Source organism: Anser anser, assembly GCF_964211835.1.
Source record: "Anser anser genome assembly, chromosome: W".
Lineage (NCBI taxonomy): Eukaryota > Metazoa > Chordata > Aves > Anseriformes > Anatidae > Anser > Anser anser.
Window position 1 is genome coordinate 1,037,685 of NC_139731.1, and position 21,164 is coordinate 1,058,848.

A 21,164-nucleotide genomic window follows, 5' to 3' on the forward strand; every position below is an offset into this window, starting at 1 on the left:
ATGAAAAGAAGAGGTTGTAAAGTACTGAAATAGATAAGTACGTAAGGTAGTCAACAGACCACTCCATGTCTGGAGCGCTGGGAGCTTCAGCGTATTTCCCTATTTGAAGGTGGAGGTTCCTGCTGTGAAGATTGGTTTTGATATACAAAGATTGAGTATATCTTCGGATTTCAAAGTTAATCCATTCAATGGGTAGGACTAGTCTGTGACTCTCTCTTTTATTGTTTTAGACTGGTTCCAAATTTAGAGGGATGTTCATGAAAGGAATTATGTCAATACACACTTTTGTGTTTGACCACAGAGATACCAGAGAACAAACCTGAAATTTGGTTTGCTGTCAAGCAGTGCGCAGTATAATTCCCTGGGGAAGAGTTCGTCCTTGTCCTGGTTCCAGTTAGGACAGAGTTAATTTTTCCTCATAGTAGCTGGTAGGGTGCTATGTTTTGGATTAGGATGAGAAGAGCGCTGATAACATGCTGATGTTTTAATTGTTGCAGAGCAGTGTTTACACCAGGCCAAGGACTTTTCAGCTTCTTGCTCTGTCCTGCCAGCGAGCAGGCTAGGGGTGCAGCAGGAGCTGGGAGGGGACAGACCCAGGACAGCTGACCCAAACTGTCCAAAGGGGTATTCCATACCATCTGACGTCATGCTAAACAATATATAGGGGTGGCTGGCCGGGGTGGGGGGCCGGCTGCTCGGGGATAGGCTGGGCATCGGTCAGTGGGTGGTGAGCAATTGCATTGTGCATCACTTGTTTCTTACACATTATTATTATTAATACTATTATCATTATCACTATTATTATTATTATTGTTATTATTATATTCCTGTCTTAATAAACTGTCTTTATCTCAACTCACAGGCTTCACTTTCCCGTTTCTCTCCCCCATCCCAGAGAGGGAGGGGGGAGGGTGAGCGAACGGCTGTGTGGTGTTTAGCTGCCAGCCGGGTTAAACCACAACAGTCCTTTTGGCGCCCAACGTGGGGCTCGAAGGGTTGAGATATCGACAAAATTGACCAGAGTGTGTTAAACTAAAATTGGTATAAGTATTGGACCTGCTTAATAGTTGCTAGTCACGATGTTGATTGCCTTAATCTCCAGTCTGCTGTGCCTGTTTTCCAAATTGAGTTTTATAGCGCGTTGCTTTCTGTATGTGCTCCCTGTTGCACTGTTTATCCTTTCCGGGCCCTGGTTTAAGATTGTTATGGTACTGTGCGGTGTAACAATGGCTTATGAAATGATGAAATATCTGGTCACGACTCTAACCTGGTATTTGTACTCAGCACTGACGTCGACTCTATACTTTGGAAACCATATCTCGGAAACTATTAGCAATTACACCTATTGCCTGTTTTCGTTAGGGAGCCAATCTGTGAAGGGGACAGGGGAAGACATGTTTCCCTACCTGTTCACTCTCCCTTTCTCCTTCACCACCCTCTTATCCTCCGAGCTAGTTACGGTGGTTCTCCGAGATGTTGAATATCCTTGGGATACTCAGACCAGCATGTTCTTGTTGTTATGTCTCCTGAATGCGCTTCAGGTTTTGTTTAAGGTTAAACAACTACTTAGGAATCTCATCCGGAGATCTGTCTTGAGGCGGGATAGTTGTGAGTGGCAGGGAGTGTGGGAGGATATGGGCAGGTTTCTAGAGCAGTGGTCACCTCCAGTGTTTTGGACATTCACCCCTGAACAACTGCAAAATCCTAAAAAGCTGGCAGAATGCTTGAAAAAAAGGTGTCATGACTCTGGCAGTTCCAAAGTGACACAAATCACTGTAGCATGCTCGGGTCTGGCTTGTGCCTATCGAGCTGCAATTGATGCTACTATCAACCTAGCGACAGCTCCTGCAGCCGCTCCAGCTCCAGCTCCCGCAGCCGCTCCAGCCCCTGCAGCAGCTCCAGCTCCTGCAGCTCCTCCCACTCCTGTGGCTGGGTCAGAGAAACGAGCTGTAGCAGTGCAAGTTGACCCCGCAGAGGGTATTCCATCCCCTGTGGCAGACCCTGTGGCTGGGTCAGAGAAACGAGCTGTAGCAGTGCAAGTTGACCCCGCAGAGGGTATTCCAACCCCTGTGGCAGACCCTGTGGCTGGGTCAGAGAAACGACCTGTAGCAGTGCAAGTTGCCCCTGTAGACAAGGTGAAAAAATGGTATAGAGACTCAGGTCGTTTAGAACGCAGACAGTCTTCTGCTAGGTCTGGGCATAGTGAAGACGAGGCTGGGCCATCAAAGGTGCAGGAGGATGAAGATGAGGATGAGGATGTCGAAAAATCAACAGTAACTACCCGAACCCTATACCAGCGTGAGCTACAAGATGTGCGAAAAGATTTTGGCCGCTGTATAGGCGAGCAGCTTGTCACCTGGCTGCTCCGGTGCTGGGACACGGGAGCCAATTATGTGGAATTAGAGGGCAAGGAAGCCAGGCGGCTGGGATCCCTTGCTAGGGACGCATGTATTGACAAAGCAATTGGAGATGGAGCACAATCTCGCAGCCTCTGGAGGCGTCTCCTGTCAGCTGTGCAGGAAAGGTATCCCTTCAAGGAAGAACTTGTATGTCTACCAGGCAAATGGACCACCATGGAGAAGGGAATTCAGTACATGAGGGAATTAGCCATACGGGAAGTAATTTATAAGGACCTAGACGACGCACAAACATCCACAGATCCAGATGCAGTCCGGTGTACACGACCCACGTGGCGGAAGTTTGTACAGAGTGCCCCATCATCATATGCCAACTCATTGGCAATACTAGCCTGGAAAGAGGAGGAGAATCCCACAGTGAATGAAGTGACTAAAATACTCCGGCAGTACGAAGGAAATCTCTCCTCTTCCCTACAGGCCTGTGTCTCGGCTGTGGAGAAACTCTCTGAAGAGTTCCACCAACTTAAAGAGAATTTATCTTCCCCTCCACCTAAACGAACCAGTGTCCAACAGCTAAAAGAGAATGCTTTGGAGAAACTTTCTGAAAAGATCCACCAACTTGAAGAAAGATTATCTTCCCCTCCACCTGAACGAACCAGTGTTCACCAGCTAAAAGAGAATACTTTGGAGAAACTTTCTGAAAAGATCCACCAACTTGAAAAAAGATTATTTTCCTCCCCACCTGTACAAACCAGTGTCTCAGCTATTAGGGGTAAACGTTCATCTATGCAAGGAAGACAATATGGTGGGCACACACACCGCGCCACCCTGTGGTTTTACCTACGTGACCATGGAGAGGACATGAGAAAATGGGATGGAAAATCTACTGCGACCCTAGAGGCACGGGTACGTGAATTGCAAAAGAAAACAATTGGGAAAAAGGGGTTCTCTGAACAGCTTGCTGCTCCAACTTCCAGCAGGCAGTCCTTTAAACACAGAAACGAAGATTCTGACCAGGACTAGAGGGGCCCTGCCTCCAGCCAGGGGGAGGAAAGGGACAATCGAGTTTATTGGACTGTGTGGATTCGATGGCCTGGCACGTCAGACGCACAAAAGTATAAGGCTTTAGTAGACACCGGTGCACAATGTACTCTAATGCCATCAAGCTATAAAGGACCAGAGCCCATCTATATTTATGGTGTGATGGGGGGATCCCAGCAGTTAACTGTATTGGAGGCTGAAGTGAGTCTAATCGGTAATGAGTGGCAAAAGCACCGTATTGTGACTGGCCCGGATGCTCCGTGCATCCTTGGCATAGACTATCTCAGAGGAGGATATTTCAAGGACCCAAAAGGGTTCCGCTGGGCTTTTGGCATAGCTGCCTTGGAGACGGAGGACATTAAACAGTTGTCTACCTTGCCTGGTCTCTCAGAGGACCCTTCTGTTGTGGGGTTGCTGAGGGTTGAAGAACAGCAAGTGCCGATCGCTACCACAACTGTGCACCGGCGGCAATATCGCACCAACCGAGACTCCCTGAGTCCCATCCATAAGCTAATTCGTCAACTGGAGAGCCAAGGAGTGATCAGCAAGACTCATTCACCTTTTAATAGTCCCATATGGCCAGTGCGAAAGTCTAATGGTGAGTGGAGGCTAACAGTGGACTATCGTGGCCTGAACGAAGTCACGCCACCACTGAGTGCTGCAGTGCCGGACATGCTAGAACTCCAGTATGAACTGGAATCAAAGGCAGCCAAGTGGTATGCCACAATTGATATCGCTAATGCATTTTTCTCCATCCCTCTAGCAGCACAGTGCAGGCCACAGTTTGCTTTCACTTGGAGGGGAGTCCAATATTCTTGGAATCGGCTGCCCCAGGGGTGGAAACATAGCCCTACCATTTGCCATGGACTGATCCAGTCTGCGCTGGAGCAGGGGGAAGCTCCTGAACACCTGCAGTACATCGATGACATCATTGTGTGGGGTGACACTGCAGAAGAAGTTTTCGAGAAAGGGAAGAAAATAGTCCAAATCCTTCTGAAGGCCGGTTTTGCCATAAAACAGAATAAAGTTAAAGGACCTGCACGAGAGATCCAGTTTTTAGGAATAAAATGGCAAGATGGACGTCGTCAAATCCCAATGGATGTGATCAACAAGATAACAGCTATGTCTCCACCAACTAGCAAAAAAGAAACACAAACTTTCCTAGGTGTCGTGGGGTTTTGGAGAATGCATATTCCAAATTACAGTCTGATTGTAAACCCGCTCTACCAAGTAACCCGTAAGAAGAATGCTTTTGAATGGGGCCCTGAGCAACGACAAGCCTTTGAACAAATTAAGCAGGAAATAGTTCATGCAGTAGCCCTTGGGCCAGTCCGAACAGGACCAGATGTAAAGAATGTGCTCTACACCGCAGCCGGGGAGAATGGTCCCACCTGGAGCCTCTGGCAGAAAGAACCTGGGGAAACTCGAGGTCGACCCCTGGGGTTTTGGAGTCGGGGATACAGAGGATCTGAGGCCCGCTATACTCCAACTGAAAAGGAGATATTGGCAGCATATGAAGGAGTTCGATCTGCTTCGGAAGTGGTCGGTACTGAAGCGCAGCTCCTCCTGGCACCCCGACTGCCAGTACTAGGCTGGATGTTCAAAGGAAGGGTCCCCTCTACACATCATGCAACTGATGCTACATGGAGCAAGTGGGTTGCACTGATTACTCAGCGGGCTCGAATAGGAAACCCCAGTCGCCCAGGAATCTTGGAGGTGATTATGGACTGGCCAGAAGGCAAATACTTTGGGACATCATCATAGGAGGAGGTGGTCCGTGCTGAAGAAGCCCCACTGTACAACAAGCTACCGGAAAATGAGAAGAAATATGCCTTGTTCACTGACGGGTCCTGTCGTATTGTGGGAAAGCATCGGAGATGGAAAGCTGCTGTATGGAGTCCTACACGACGAGTTGCAGAAGCTGCTGAGGGAGAAGGTGAATCGAGTCAGTTTGCAGAAGTGAAAGCCATCCAGCTGGCTTTAGATATTGCTGAACGAGAAAAGTGGCCAGTTCTCTATCTCTATACTGATTCATGGATGGTAGCAAATGCCCTGTGGGGGTGGTTACAGCAATGGAAGCAGAACAACTGGCAGCGCAGGGGCAAGCCCATCTGGGCTGCGGCATTGTGGCAAGATATTGCTGCCCGGGTAGAGAACCTGGTTGTAAAGGTACGCCATGTAGATGCTCATGTGCCCAAGAATCGGGCTACTGAAGAACATCAAAACAACCAGCAGGTGGATCAGGCTGCTAAGATTGAAGTGGCTCAGGTGGACCTGGACTGGCAACATAAAGGTGAATTATTTATAGCCCGATGGGCCCATGACACCTCAGGCCATCAAGGTAGAGATGCAACCTACAGATGGGCTCGTGATCGAGGGGTGGACCTGACCATGGACACTATAGCACAGGTTATTCATGATTGTGAAACATGTGCTGCAATCAAGCAAGCCAAACGGTCAAAACCTCTTTGGTATGGAGGACGATGGCTGAAATATAAATATGGAGAGGCCTGGCAGATTGATTACATCACACTCCCTCAAACCCGCAACGGCAAGCGCCACGTACTTACAATGGTGGAAGCAACCACCGGATGGCTGGAAACATATCCTGTGCCCCATGCCACCGCCCGGAACACTATCCTGGGCCTTGAAAAGCAAGTCCTATGGCGACATGGCACCCCAGAGAGAATTGAGTCAGACAACGGGACTCATTTCCGAAACAACCTTATAGACACTTGGGCCAAAGAACATGGTATTGAGTGGGTGTATCACATCCCCTATCATGCACCAGCCTCTGGAAAAGTTGAACGATACAATGGACTGTTGAAGACTACACTGAAAGCAATGGGTGCTGGGACATTCAAAAATTGGGATACACATTTGGCAAAGGCCACCTGGTTAGTCAATACTAGGGGATCTGCCAGCCGAGCTGGACCTGCCCAATCAAACCTGTTACGCACTGTAGAAGGGGATAAAGTTCCTGTAGTGCACGTAAGAAACATGCTGGGTAAAACAGTCTGGGCTACTCCTGCCTCAGGAAAAGGCAAACCCATTCGTGGAATTGCTTTTGCTCAGGGACCTGGATGCACTTGGTGGGTAATGCAAAAGAATGGGGAGGTCCGGTGTGTACCTCAAGGGGATTTGATACTGGGTGAGAATAGCCCATGAGTTGAATTGTAGTATGTTAATTATTATATAATACTGTATGTCATCACTACCATGATTGCTATATATCATAGATGAAAATGGTGATTAATTAGAATGTATTGGAAAGAGTGTAACCTGAGCATGACATAAATGGTATGGAATAAGGGGTGGATATCTGTCCTGGTTCCAGTTAGGACAGAGTTAATTTTCCTCCTAGTAGCTGGTAGGGTGCTATGTTTTGGATTAGGATGAGAAGAGCGCTGATAACATGCTGATGTTTTAATTGTTGCAGAGCAGTGTTTACACCAGGCCAAGGACTTTTCGGCTTCTTGCTCTGTCCTGCCAGCGAGCAGGCTAGGGGTGCAGCAGGAACTGGGAGGGGAAAGACCCAGGACAGCTGACCCAAACTGGCCAAAGGGGTATTCCATACCATCTGATGTCATGCTAAACAATATATAGGGGTGGCTGGCCGGGGTGGGGGGCCGGCTGCTCGAGGATAGGCTGGGCATCTGTCAGCGGGTGGTGAGCAATTGCATTGTGCATCACTTGTTTCATACACATTATTATTATTAATACTATTATCATTATCACTATTATTATTATTATTGTTATTATTATATTCCTGTCTTAATAAACTGTCTTTATCTCAACTCACCGGCTTCACTTTCCCGTTTCTCTCCCCCGTCCCAGAGAGGGAGGGGGGAGGGTGAGCGAACGGCTGTGTGGTGTTTAGCTGCCAGCCGGGTTAAACCACAACAGTCCTGCATGAGAAATGAACTGCATTTCTCACAGTGCTCCACCAGAGTGTCTCCAACATGGTTATTGTATCAGAATTTGGAGGTAGTGAGGCTTCTTGTCTTCCATGCTTGTATCCCTGTGTAAAACTGCCCCTGGGTAAAACTCCGTGGGCATTATAAACACCGTTCCCTGTGTATGTTCTGATAGAGGCTGGAAACCATGTTAAGAACATAAAAAGGACATAGAACTATTAGAGAGTGTCCAAAGGAGGGCAGTGAAGATGATGAAGGGTCTAGAGGGCAAGACATATGAGGAGCAGCTGAGGTCCCTTGGTTTGTTCAGCCCAGGCTGAGGGGAGGCCTCATGGCGGCCTGCAGCTCCCTCACGAGGGGAGCAGAGGGGCAGGCGCTGAGCTCTGCTCTCTGGGGACAGCGACAGGACCCGAGGGAACGGCATGGAGCTGGGACAGGGGAGGGTCAGGCTGGGTGTTAGGGAAAGGTTCTGCACCCAGAGGGTGGTCAGGCACTGGGACAGGCTCCCCTGGGCAGTGATCAGAGCACTGAGCCTGCCAGAGTTCAAGAAGCATTTGAACAACACTTTCAGACACATGGTTTAATTTTTAGGTAGTCCTGTGTGGAGCCATGAGTTGAACTTGATGATCCTTGATCCTTCCAATTCAGGATATCCTATCGTAAAGCTACAATAGGGAAACATCATTTGAATTTGAGGATGGTTACAGATAAGCCAGTATTTTAACAAAGTTGTGTCTGTACTAAAGGACATAACATGAACTGGCTACTTTCATTTGAAAATGAATGCTGGTCATTTTAATGGTTATTACTGTGGAAACATACTCAATGGCTAATTGGAGCTATCACAGTCATCTCAACACACTGATGTCTAAGCATTAGTCATCTAACATGAGTTGGTACATCCTCACTTGTACAAACTCTCTGCGTGGAGCTCTCTGCCCCTAAAGGTAGCCTGAGAACTTGAGTAACAAAATACTTCTATCAATGTACCACAAAAATAATGACCTTTTTCCTGTGGGTAGCCTTTACGTACAGATCACTCCATTTATATGTGTGCAAGAGTACACAAAAAGATTATTTCAATGCCAGTCATATACTTTACTGTGTTGATAACATACATTTTTTCTCATGTGTGTACTTCAGATTTTATGCTTTGGTCCTGTTCTGTGAGGAAGTGGTATATAAGAATAGGTTGTGGATGAAGCAGTCATGTTAACTGACGTGGTACAACAAAGCCTTCCAAGGATCTGCTAGCAGCTCTTTCTGCACAAGACAGTGACCTCGGTTAAGACATCTGACTGTAGTTAGCAGGTCAGCTTTGGAAATGAGAAGACACAGAGTCAAGGTAAAAATTAATTTCCAGTGTGGTGCCTGTGGACTGTCAGTGAAGTCTTGATTTGGTGAAGACACATTACTCTTTCTGCGCAGTTACACAATCAGCTGAACTCCTTTTTCACTTTGGAAACTGAACCATTCTGTAATCGTTGCTTTTTCTAATGTACGGAGTTTTTTGGTTCTTTTCTCTTTCTGTGTGTGATGGCTATTAAGTATCATGGCATTCACATAAAGAGTGGAGACTTTTGCAGGGGGAGGGGAGACTAAGAGCACGAATGTATCTCTTGTGGAGATCTCATGCAGTCTTAATCAAGACTAGAGCCTATCATATCATTATTTGGCCATAATCCTGTGAAAATATCTTCTTGGCCCCCCAGAAGTTGCATATGTAGATTTTCATTGCCAGTGGTTACATCCTGTTGGAACTATGACATTAAGTGATTAATTTTTTTCTCTATTTAAAACGACTATGATTTCTGTAGCATCCTTGAAGGGGAAGTGAGGTTACATGAAGTCCATGTATGGTTAATGCTGGCCACTGTGCTCATGAGAAAATTACAAGTTTAACTCACACAAGCAGCCATGGTGTAGCAGCAGACAGATGCATTTAGTTGAGAATAAAACAGTCTTATGATTTCTGAAATTTTAGTTTATATTATATACATACATCTTTTACTTTACAATGGCTTTCAACTTTTCTTTTCCATTCAGTTTGGCCTTACTTCAGCCTTAAATGATATGCTGTATTTCTGAATTATCAGGTAACTGTGTTAGCTTAAATTTTCTGTCAGAAAAACCCAGGAAAGTACATTTTATTTGCTGATTAGTAGCATTAGTCATTGACACCTCTTCCTTAATGGCTGAAGCAATTTTCACTATATCAAATTCTTTCTGTATTCATCATTTGTGCTTCCTCCAGGTTGGTGGGTAGGGAAGGAAACAAGCAGTGCTCTGAGCTTCAGAGATGCTCAGAATCTGTAACTTTGGAGTTAATGGAAGTTAAGAAATTATGGTGCATATAAAAATTGGTTCGTGGATGTTTTGCTGGGTTCTTGACAGCCATGTTCTGGCTTTGGCTCATAATGCTTTTGCTGGTTGCCAATCAGCTGTGTAAATGAAAGCCACAGTTTAAGTAGTCTCCCAGTGTATTGCTGTAAACTGCAAGGTCATCTGTGTGTGGTACACTTGAGCTGTCTTTCAGCTCTGTAGTTTGTCTATTTTTTTACTTTACCATTCTTTGAATGAAGAAAAAATAAATTAAATTAAAAAAAAAAAAAGAACCAGTTTTCCATGTGCCTTCGTCTCTACCAGTATGGTAGAGCAGTGCTTTCAATGAGAGGAGTCAAAGAGTCGTGCTGCAGACCAACTCATGCCCTACTGAGTATACCAAAACTGGTTGTAGTTGTTTTGTATTGTGATTTTTAGAGTGTAAACTATTGGTTTTAGGTTGGATGATGGCTATCTGAATTGTCTATTATCAAATATTGGTATAAAGGCACTTTCACATATCTTTGCTGTGAGTGTTGTCTGGATGTTGTCATCGTGCCATGGACGTCACAGAAAGGTGTCATAGAAATGAATGGATTTCTATCGCCTATTTCCATGAGCAGTGCTATCCACCGAAAAGCATTTATGTCTACCGCTATGTAGATCTACTTGCAAAAAATGAATTTGTTTAGCCCCAGTCTGTGTACTGTTACAACAAAATGTAACACAGGCCTAACAAAAATGTTTGCTTTTAGTTATCAGTAGAATGAAATCAAATGATACAAAAAGCTGCAGAATTTGAAAATATCTGTGTGGTTCCAGTAAAAGATCCTTGACTTGAGTCTGCATGTTCAACCTGAATGCATATTTAACATGGATTTTCCTATTCTCTTCTAAAGTTAAAATGTTGGGTTGATACCAGCATGGATTCTGAGTGCAGTTTCAGAGCCTGCCAGTATCCATCCCAAAGTCTGGAGAATTCTATAAATGCTGGAAAACACTTCATTTAAAAATAAAATAAAATAAAATAAAATAAAATAAAATAAAATAAAATAAAATAAATAAAATAAAATAAAACCTTCTTTAGGAAGAAATTTTAAACATGAAAATTTTTGAGGGATTTATGCTTTACTCAGTAAGACTGTCAAGAAATATCTTTTTTTCCAAGTATGCTGTGACTTTCGCCAGTGGAAACCCTTCAGTACTCGATAACTCCAGTGTATTTTCTAAGCAGACATGAAGCAGAATCTAAACAGTAGATGGTACAGAGTCTGTGGTAGGTGTTTACTACATGCCATCTGAATTAGTCACCGATCTAGGTCATGTAAAATATATTTGTGTCTTGGAGACAATGCAGTATGAAGCAACTGAGATGAGGCTGATTAAACATTAAGCTTTATTATTTTAAGTCCATAAATGAGATTCTGAAGACATGTTGGTGACAGAAAAAATTACTACAGCTGGTATTTTTTTCACTGCTGACAAGCAACTCAAAACCTAACAAAAATAGCAATCTATGAGCAAATAGGGAATCCAGCCAAAATCTTTCTATACAAAGGGGGATAACAAAGTATCTACTTTCAAGAAAAGCAGCTGTGCCAAATTGTGACACACAAATTGTAGAATTATTGAGAAGAAGATTTTTGCTTTCTAGGGAAGGACATTAAAAGGTGAAATGAAAAGGTGAGATGATGGATCTAGGTTGGAATTTTTATTTTTAAAATTAGTTACCTATCTGGCCTATTTCTATTCCTAAAAAAAAAAAAAAGTGCTAGATTCTGTGGTGCCTTAGACTAGCAGAGAGAGATTTGCATCACCAGAGTTGATTAACAGCTAACAAATTATGATTTTTTTGTTTTACATGTTATAATATTAAGAAAGCTTTTTTCTCAACCTGAAAGTGACAGAAACATTTCTAAAAGCATTTTTTTAAATGTTTGTGCATATTCTATGTAAGACTGACTGATCAGCCCATATACTGTATTAGCACACATGCAAGCAGTACACACATAGTTTTAACTATTATGTGCTGGTATAACTGCGACAAATTCTGAAGCTCTAATGAATTCCACGTAGAGACTGAGTAAGTCAGTGCTAAAACAAATTTATATATGATATTGATGCATGCTAAAAGAAGTTTTGTAAGTAAATTTGCTGGACACTAGCATTGTTAGCAGTAGCTAACTAGAAATCTGCCCTACTAAGCGGTAAAAATTAAAAGAACCTTGAAATCAGAAGTGCGGAAGAGATTCTTCTAACCACTGTTTTTGTGGTTGGTGGGTGGAGGTTTTTTGGTTTTCTTTTGTTTTTTGTGTGTGGGTTTTGGTTTTTGGTGGTTTTTGTTTGTTTGCTTTGGTTTGGTGGGTTTTTTTGTTTTCTTTTTTGCTGTGCAAGCAAAGATGCAATTTAAAGATGATTAATGTTTGTTTTGTAAATATGCATTTTACTAGGCACATGCAAAATTCCGTTGACATAAGACAGCTCTCTCCTTTTATTATTATTTATTATTATTATTATTATTATTATTACTACTTTAAAAGGGTCAAAAAAGAATTTCAACTCAATCTTTTTCTATAATATATTTTGATGCGTGGCCCTAATGTGGTTTGTTTTAGACAGCTACCACCCACAGTGTTTTGAAAGAACTCTTCTACTGCTTTTTAGCCCATGAGACAACAGTTTTCAGTCAAGGGGATGAGGGAAAGGAACTCATCAGTTCCAGTATCTGAAAGCGGACTTTTTTAGCATGTGTTTGACAGGCATATCCCTCCCTTACTTTCACCCTTGAGGCCAATCACAGCCCCAGCTAAGAGTTTTACTTAGAACAGCTGCTGAAAGTTTCTGATGAGAAAAGTAATTTATCTTTAGGCTTTATCAACAGTTTCAGCTAAAAATTTAAGAGAAAGGAACAGTAATGATGAAATACACTGTGCAGAAAATGAGGGTACATGAACGCAAACTGATGGAGTTATGCCACCGTAAAAATGGATTATTTGTGAACAGAAACAATTCATAAGAGTGTTAAGGCTGTATTCGTCCCATCTAACTGTGGGCAGTGCACTGAGATCACAGTCAGCTCTTCCTATTGGCAGAGACGGTTCACTCAGCCCAAGGAGGAGCTGAGTATTCCTTTCTATCTTCACTGACTACTAGGGGAGCAACAAAACTACTAAGTTTGCACAAACTGCCTAGTAATCTAAGAATCTGGAGTCTATTTCAGGCTCTGATACTCAGCCCATGAGACACTTCACTTCTTTCTGCCCAGCTTCAGCAGGTTTTATGACTCTTACATGCAATATGTCTTTTTCTTTGCTGTTGCTGCTCCTGCTTTGCAAGTCATTTGACAACATCACATAGGAACTGACAAAGCAAAGGAATAGGTTTCACTTGCCACAGACAGATGTCCTAGATGCAGGGCAATCATTCTCTAATACACATAGCAACATTAGCAGAAGTGGGAATTAGATTAAAATATAGTTTAAATAATCACAGCTTACAGTCACAATGTGAGACTTTGAACTTCTTAATAGACTTTTAAATATAACTTTAGGGCCTAAACTGTAAAAATAATAAATTAAAGATCACCTAAATCTGTAAAAATCCTAGTAAATATATTAATGCTCACACCAACTAAGAGACCTCTATCTCCTTCTTTCTGCTTTACTCCAGGATGCTTCTTCAGCCTGATGACTCCTTGCAGATTCTAGCGCCTGTGGAGGCTGATGTGGGTTTCTATGCTTGCAATGCATCTAATGCTCTGGGATCCGACTCTGTGTCCATTGCTGTCACTCTAGCAGGTAATGGTTCACTGTCTGTGATCGCACAATGGTCCCTGCCACTTGTGCGATTCTGGAGAGAAATAGTCTGCGGGATAACAGCTGGATCTGGAAGGTGGTTGGGGAAGGTGGCTCAACAGAGGTACAAGTCAGTGAAAATTCAGGGAATGTGTTTTGGAAAGCCCTGAGGCATAGTCCAGTTTTCACAGACAGTTCATGACATTTGTGTCTTTATGCAAATGATCAATACTTTTTCTCACTTGCTAAAACTGAAATGTACTCTCAAGAAACTGCATATTCTCGTTATTCTCACTTATGGGCAGTGCAGTTAAAGCTCCCCAATTTGTATGCCTTGTTTTAAACCTATTGCTGGTCTTTTCAAGTCTGACAGACCGATCCAAGAACTTACTCAACTGAAAGTTAAAGAAGCCTACAAAATACCAGAGATGAAGAACTAGTCCCATGTAGGACCAGGCTCTGTATTGTGTTTGATCCACTGTGGCACGTGTATAGCTGGCACTCTCAATCACTGTCAAACAGAGGTTCAGAATACATTAACTTCTATACTTATATTTCTCTAGTAACGGTTCAGTTCTACAGCAGACTAAATATCCTTTGTTAGTTTAGAATTCAGTTACAAAGAAATCCCACCCAAATGCAACTCAAGGGAAATCCAGAAGTGATGCATGAATCCAGCTTCTTTGAAGTAGATTGGTAGGCAGTGTCAGCAGGCTCTCAAACACATCTGGATTGGTAGGACAGGCACACAACAGCAAACATGAATGAGAGGCAATTGGGTAAAGACGAAGATAAAAGAGTTACAGTTAAGGACTGTGACAAGACAGAGAGATTTTGGAGAAAGCAGGATCCTATTTATCACAAAGCTAAAAGGAGACACACCTGGCACTTAGGGACATGGTTTAGTCGGTGACATTGGTAGTAGGGTGATGGTTGGACTAGATGATCTTGAAGGTCCCTTCCAACCTTTATGATTCTATGATCAGGAATGCTAGAAAGCTTATTGACTGTTCAGATCTCTCCATTTCACTGTTCCAACTGAAGAATGTGAAAGCATTTGAATGCCTCCGATGTGCAGGCCATGACCATCACCTATCAGTGTATCCATGTGTGTTTAGAGGGAGGAGTAGCTGTTTATGAGCTTGATTTTTGTTGTTGTTGTTAGCAAATAGAGAATCTGGGGCTGGGTGAGCATAAAGGAAATATAAGTATACATCAATGGCCAGAAGCGAAGCTCTCATGATAAATATGCCAACAAGAAGGAGGCCTTGTCTGTCCCACAGAAAGAGAACATCTGAATCTTGCAGGATAGAAAAGGAAGAGCTACTTACTACATGTAGACAACCAAGAAAATGCACTACTTTTTGCACTACTGTAGGTCAGGATATCTTGCTGAAGCCAGAGCAGCAGGGCAATGGTGCTGCTGCTAAAGCACTGTAGTGTTTTACAAGGAGCAACTCCACAGTAAACTTCTTGTGTTGCACCAGCAAGAAACTGAACATGAAGTTAAAAAATGGTCAGTCAAAACTGCTATCCTGTCCATGTTGCTCCAGTCATTTTAAAAAATGTAGTCTTTGCACAAGGTAATTTGCAGAGACAAGTTCATGTGAAGCTATAGAAAAATAAACTGGGCGTTATGTATACATAGAATCATAGAATCATAGAATGGTTTGGGTTGGAAGGGACCTTAAAGATCATCTAATTCCAACCCCCCTGCCATGGGCAGGGACACCTCCCACTAGATCAGGTTGCCCAAAGCCCCATCCAGCTTGGCCTTGAACAATTCCAGGGATGGGGCATCCACAGCTTCTCTGGGTAACCTATGCCAGTGCAACACCACCCTCATAGGAAAAAATTTCCTCCTTACATCTAATCTAAATCTTCCCCCTCTTAGTTTAAAGCCATTCCCCGTTTTCCTATCATACCTCTCCCTGACAAAGAGTCCCTCTCCTGCTTTCCTGTAGGCCCCCTTTAGGTACTGGCAGGCCACTATAAGGTCTCCCCGGAGCCTTCTCTTCTCCAGGCTGAACAACCCCAACTCCCTCAGCCTGTCTGCACAGGAGAGAGAGGTGCTCCAGTCCTCTGATCATCTTCATGACCCTCCTCTTGATTCATTGTAATAGATCCATGTCCTTCTTGTGCTGGGAGGCCCAGAGCTGAATGCAGGGCTCCAGGTGGGATATCAGAAGAGCAGAGCAGAGGGGGAGAATCACCTCCCTTGACCTGCTGGCCACACTGCTTTTGATGAAGCCCAGGACACAGTTGGCTGTCTGGGCTGCAGGCACACATTGCTGGCTCATGTTGAGCTTTTTGTAAACCAACTACCCCAGGGTGCCTTGACATTATTTCCAGGAGGATCTGTTCCATGGTCTTGCCAGGCACAGAGGTGAGGCTCACAGGTCTGTAGTTCCCCAGGTCCTCTTTTCTGACCTTTTTAAAAATGGAAGTGATATTTCCTTTTTTCCAGTCACTGGCGATTTCACCTGACTGCCATGACTTTTGAAATATGAGAGGCTTGGCAACTCCATCAGCCAGTTCCCTCAGGACCCTGGGATGCATGTCATCAGGCCCCATGGACTTGTACCTGTTCAATTTCATCAGGAGGTCTCGAACCTGCTCTTCACTTACAGTAGGAGGGACTCTGCTCCCCCAGCCCTCGCCTACAGGTTCAGGGAAACAAGAGATGTGGGAAGCCTGACCGCCAGTGATGACTGAAGCAAAGAAGTTGTTGAGCACCTCAGAGAGAGCTCCCTGCTCGTCTGTCAGAGGGCGTACACTCTTCTTGGCCTTCTTTTCTGGTCAAAGCACCCAAAGAATCCCCTCTTGTTATTTTTTGTATCCCTTACAATGCTTAGTTCCATCTGTGCCTTGGCTTTCCTGGTCCCATCCCTGCACATCCGGACAGTATTTCTGTACTCTTCCCAGGCAACATGTCATTGCTTCAACTGCCCTTGCATTTCCTTCTTGCACCTCAGTTTGACAGGATAACAGTCATTTGGCTGTACAAGGCTTGGTAATCTTTTGGTAACATCCCTAATGCAAGCCCCTGGTAAGCAGCAGACTTCTCTCAAGAGCAGATTAGGTCGGCAGATGGTCAGATCCGTGCCTCTGTACCTCTCAGAAGAAAGACTCCTGCCACTATCACTCATCTTCCTTTCCTAGTTGCATTGGTTGTTACGCAGGGAGCAGACTGGGCTGTCTTACTCAGCTCCACTCACTCAGCTCAGGTCTTCCCTTTCCAGTCTGCAGGGGGGTGAAGCAGTTCTGTAAGGGCACCTCAGGCTCTGAGGGAAACTCTTCCTCCTGCTGGTGCTTGTTGTTGCCAGCTTCTGCTCTCCAGCTTTATTGAGCCCCCTCCCTCCAGCGAGTGCGGGTGAGGGAGTTTCAGGCTGTTTGGCTGTGGGCTGTGGGTCCCCTGCAGACCGTGCTAGAATCCAGCTGTCTAACTCCTCCTCAGCCTCCCTGATTCTACACAGCCTTCTCACTGCCTCCTGCAGCTGTGGCAGAGGAAGACCAATAGCTTTTCTATTATAATTGTCAAGGCTGTAGTTTAACTTTCTTAGATGAATTAATATTCATGCATCCCAGACTCGAGCTGAACTCTGCTTAGGAGCTGCTATACATTTTCATCTCCCATCCAAGGTAAAGAGCTGAACCTCATAAAATTAGGCCATAAACATCAAAATGAGATACTGAGTAGTTTTTGGAACAAAACACATTTTGGCATAATGGGAATACTTTTTCAAAGAAAAATTGGAAAGCTGAGACCACCTTTAGATGAATCAGGACTGGGACTGAAACTTTAGTTCATTGAAGAACTTACTGATTAGTTTAGCACATGCATGGAAGAATGGCAGTGGACTGTGTTTCCATTTTTTTCAATAGTTTGATACTCTTATTGGTTAAGCAGCTGTTGTGGTTTAACCCGGCTGGCAGCTAAACACCACACAGCCGTTCGCTCACCCTCCCCCCTCCCTCTCTGGGATGGGGGAGAGAAACGGGAAAGTGAAGCCTGTGAGTTGAGATAAAGACAGTTTATTAAGACAGGAAAATAATAATAACAATAATAATAATAATAGTGATAATGGTAATAGTATTAACAATAATAATGTGTAAGAAAACAAGTGATGCACAATGCAATTGCTCACCACCCGCTGACCGATGCCCAGCCTATTCCCGAGCAGCCGGCCCCCCCACCCCGGCCAGCCACCCCTATATATTGTTTAGCATGACGTCAGATGGTATGGAATACCCCTTTGGCCAGTTTGGGTCAGCTGTCCTGGGTCTGTCCCCTCCCAGCTCCTGCTGCACCCCCAGCCTGCTCGCTGGCAGGACAGAGCAAGAAGCCGAAAAGTCCTTGGCCTGGTGTAAACACTGCTCTGCAACAATTAAAACATCAGCATGTTATCAGCGCTCTTCTCATCCTAATCCAAAACATAGCACCCTCCCAGCTACTATGAGGAAAAATTAACTCTGTCCTAACTGGAACCAGGACAGATATCCACCCCTTATTCCATACCATTTATGTCATGCTCAGGTTACACTCTGTCCAATACATTCTAATTAATCACCATTTTCATCTATGATATATAGCAATCATGGTAGTGATGACATACAGTATTATATAATAATTAACATACTACAATTCAACTCATGGGCTATTCTCACCCAGTATCAAATCCCCTTGAGGTACACACCGGACCTCCCCATTCTTTTGCATTACCCACCAAGTGCATCCAGGTCCCTGAGCAAAAGCAATTCCACGAATGGGTTTGCCTTTTCCTGAGGCAGGAGTAGCCCAGACTGTTTTACCCAGCATGTTTCTTACGTGCACTACAGGAACTTTATCCCCTTCTACAGTGCGTAACAGGTTTGATTGGGCAGGTCCAGCTCGGTTGGCAGATCCCCTGGTATTGACTAACCAGGTGGCCTTTGCCAAATGTGTATCCCAATTTTTGAATGTCCCAGCACCCATTGCTTTCAGTGTAGTCTTCAACAGTCCATTGTATCGTTCAACTTTTCCAGAGGCTGGTGCATGACAGGGGATGTGATACACCCACTCAATACCATGTTCTTTGGCCCAAGTGTCTATAAGGTTGTTTCGGAAATGAGTCCCGTTGTCTGACTCAATTCTCTCTGGGGTGCCATGTCGCCATAGGACTTGCTTTTCAAGGCCCAGGATAGTGTTCCGGGCGGTGGCATGGGGCACAGGATATGTTTCCAGCCATCCGGTGGTTGCTTCCACCATTGTAAGTACGTGGCGCTTGCCGTTGCGGGTTTGAGGGAGTGTGATGTAATCAATCTGCCAGGCCTCTCCATATTTATATTTCAGCCATCGTCCTCCATACCAAAGAGGTTTTGACCGTTTGGCTTGCTTGATTGCAGCACATGTTTCACAATCATGAATAACCTGTGCTATAGTGTCCATGGTCAGGTCCACCCCTCGATCACGAGCCCATCTGTAGGTTGCATCTCTGCCTTGATGGCCTGAGGTGTCATGGGCCCATCGGGCTATAAATAATTCACCTTTATGTTGCCAGTCCAGGTCCACCTGAGCCACTTCAATCTTAGCAGCCTGATCCACCTGCTGGTTGTTTTGGTGTTCTTCAGTAGCCCGATTCTTGGGCACATGAGCATCTACATGGCGTACCTTTACAACCAGGTTCTCTACCCGGGCAGCAATATCTTGCCACAATGCCGCAGCCCAGACGGGCTTGCCCCTGCGCTGCCAGTTGTTCTGCTTCCATTGCTGTAACCACCCCCACAGGGCATTTGCTACCATCCATGAATCAGTATAGAGATAGAGAACTGGCCACTTTTCTCGTTCAGCAATATCTAAAGCCAGCTGAATGGCTTTTACTTCTGCAAACTGACTCGATTCACCTTCTCCCTCAGCAGCTTCTGCAACTCGTCGTGTAGGACTCCATACAGCAGCTTTCCATCTCCGATGCTTTCCCACAATACGACAGGACCCGTCAGTGAACAAGGCATATTTCTTCTCATTTTCCGGTAGCTTGTTGTACAGGGGGGCTTCTTCAGCACGAACCACCTCCTCCTCTGATGATATCCCAAAGTATTTGCCTTCTGGCCAGTCCATAATCACCTCCAAGATTCCTGGGCGACTGGGGTTTCCTATTCGAGCCCGCTGAGTAATCAGTGCAACCCACTTGCTCCATGTAGCATCAGTTGCATGATGCGTAGAGGGGACCCTTCCTTTGAACATCCAGCCTAGTACCGGCAGTCGGGGTGCCAGGAGGAGCTGCGCTTCAGTACCGACCACTTCCGAAGCAGATCGAACTCCTTCATATGCTGCCAATATCTCCTTTTCAGTTGGAGTATAGCGGGCTTCAGATCCTCTGTATCCCCGACTCCAAAACCCCAGGGGTCGACCTCGAGTTTCCCCAGGTTCTTTCTGCCAGAGGCTCCAGGTGGGACCATTCTCCCCGGCTGCGGTGTAGAGCACATTCTTTACATCTGGTCCTGTTCGGACTGGCCCGAGGGCTACTGCATGAACTATTTCCTGCTTAATTTGTTCAAAGGCTTGTCGTTGCTCAGGGCCCCATTCAAAAGCATTCTTCTTACGGGTTACTTGGTAGAGCGGGTTTACAATCAGACTGTAATTTGGAATATGCATTCTCCAAAACCCCACGACACCTAGGAAAGTTTGTGTTTCTTTTTTGCTAGTTGGTGGAGACATAGCTGTTATCTTGTTGATCACATCCATTGGGATTTGACGACGTCCATCTTGCCATTTAATTCCTAAAAACTGGATCTCTCGTGCAGGTCCTTTAACTTTATTCTGTTTTATGGCAAAACCGGCCTTCAGAAGGATTTGGACTATTTTCTTCCCTTTCTCGAAAACTTCTTCTGCAGTGTCACCCCACACAATGATGTCATCGATGTACTGCAGGTGTTCAGGAGCTTCCCCCTGCTCCAGCGCAGACTGGATCAGTCCATGGCAAATGGTAGGGCTGTGTTTCCACCCCTGGGGCAGCCGATTCCAAGTATATTGGACTCCCCTCCAAGTGAAAGCAAACTGTGGCCTGCACTGTGCTGCTAGAGGGATGGAGAAAAATGCATTAGCGATATCAATTGTGGCATACCACTTGGCTGCCTTTGATTCCAGTTCATACTGGAGTTCTAGCATGTCCGGCACTGCAGCACTCAGTGGTGGCGTGACTTCGTTCAGGCCACAATAGTCCACTGTTAGTCTCCACTCACCATTAGACTTTCGCACTGGCCATATGGGACTATTAAAAGGTGAATGAGTCTTGCTGATCACTCCTTGGCTCTCCAGTTGACGAATTAGCTTATGGATGGGAATCAGGGAGTCTCGGTTGGTGCGATATTGCCGCCGGTGCACAGTTGTGGTAGCGATCGGCACTTGCTGTTCTTCAACCCTCAGCAACCCCACAACAGAAGGGTCCTCTGAGAGACCAGGCAAGGTAGACAACTGTTTAATGTCCTCTGTCTCCAAGGCAGCTATGCCAAAAGCCCAGCGGAACCCTTTTGGGTCCTTGAAATATCCTCTTCTAAGATAGTCTATGCCAAGGATGCACGGAGCATCCGGGCCAGTCACAATACGGTGCTTTTGCCACTCATTACCGGTTAGACTCACTTCAGCCTCCAATACAGTTAACTGCTGGGATCCCCCCGTCACACCATAAATACAGATGGGCTCTGGCCCTTTATAGCTTGATGGCATTAGAGTACATTGTGCACCGGTGTCTACC

At 45.0% G+C, this 21,164-nt stretch overlaps 1 pseudogene across 1 annotated transcript in view; it reads left to right on the forward strand.

Moving 5' to 3' along the window:
- The window catches only part of LOC310888607 (ADAMTS-like protein 1), a 106,006-nt pseudogene that overhangs the window by 44,230 nt on the left and 40,612 nt on the right, over window positions 1-21,164 (forward strand). Inside the window, exon 9 of the transcript XR_014589229.1 lies at window positions 13,307-13,434. The product of XR_014589229.1 is annotated as an ADAMTS-like protein 1 (transcript). The remainder of the gene's footprint in view (window positions 1-13,306; window positions 13,435-21,164) is intronic.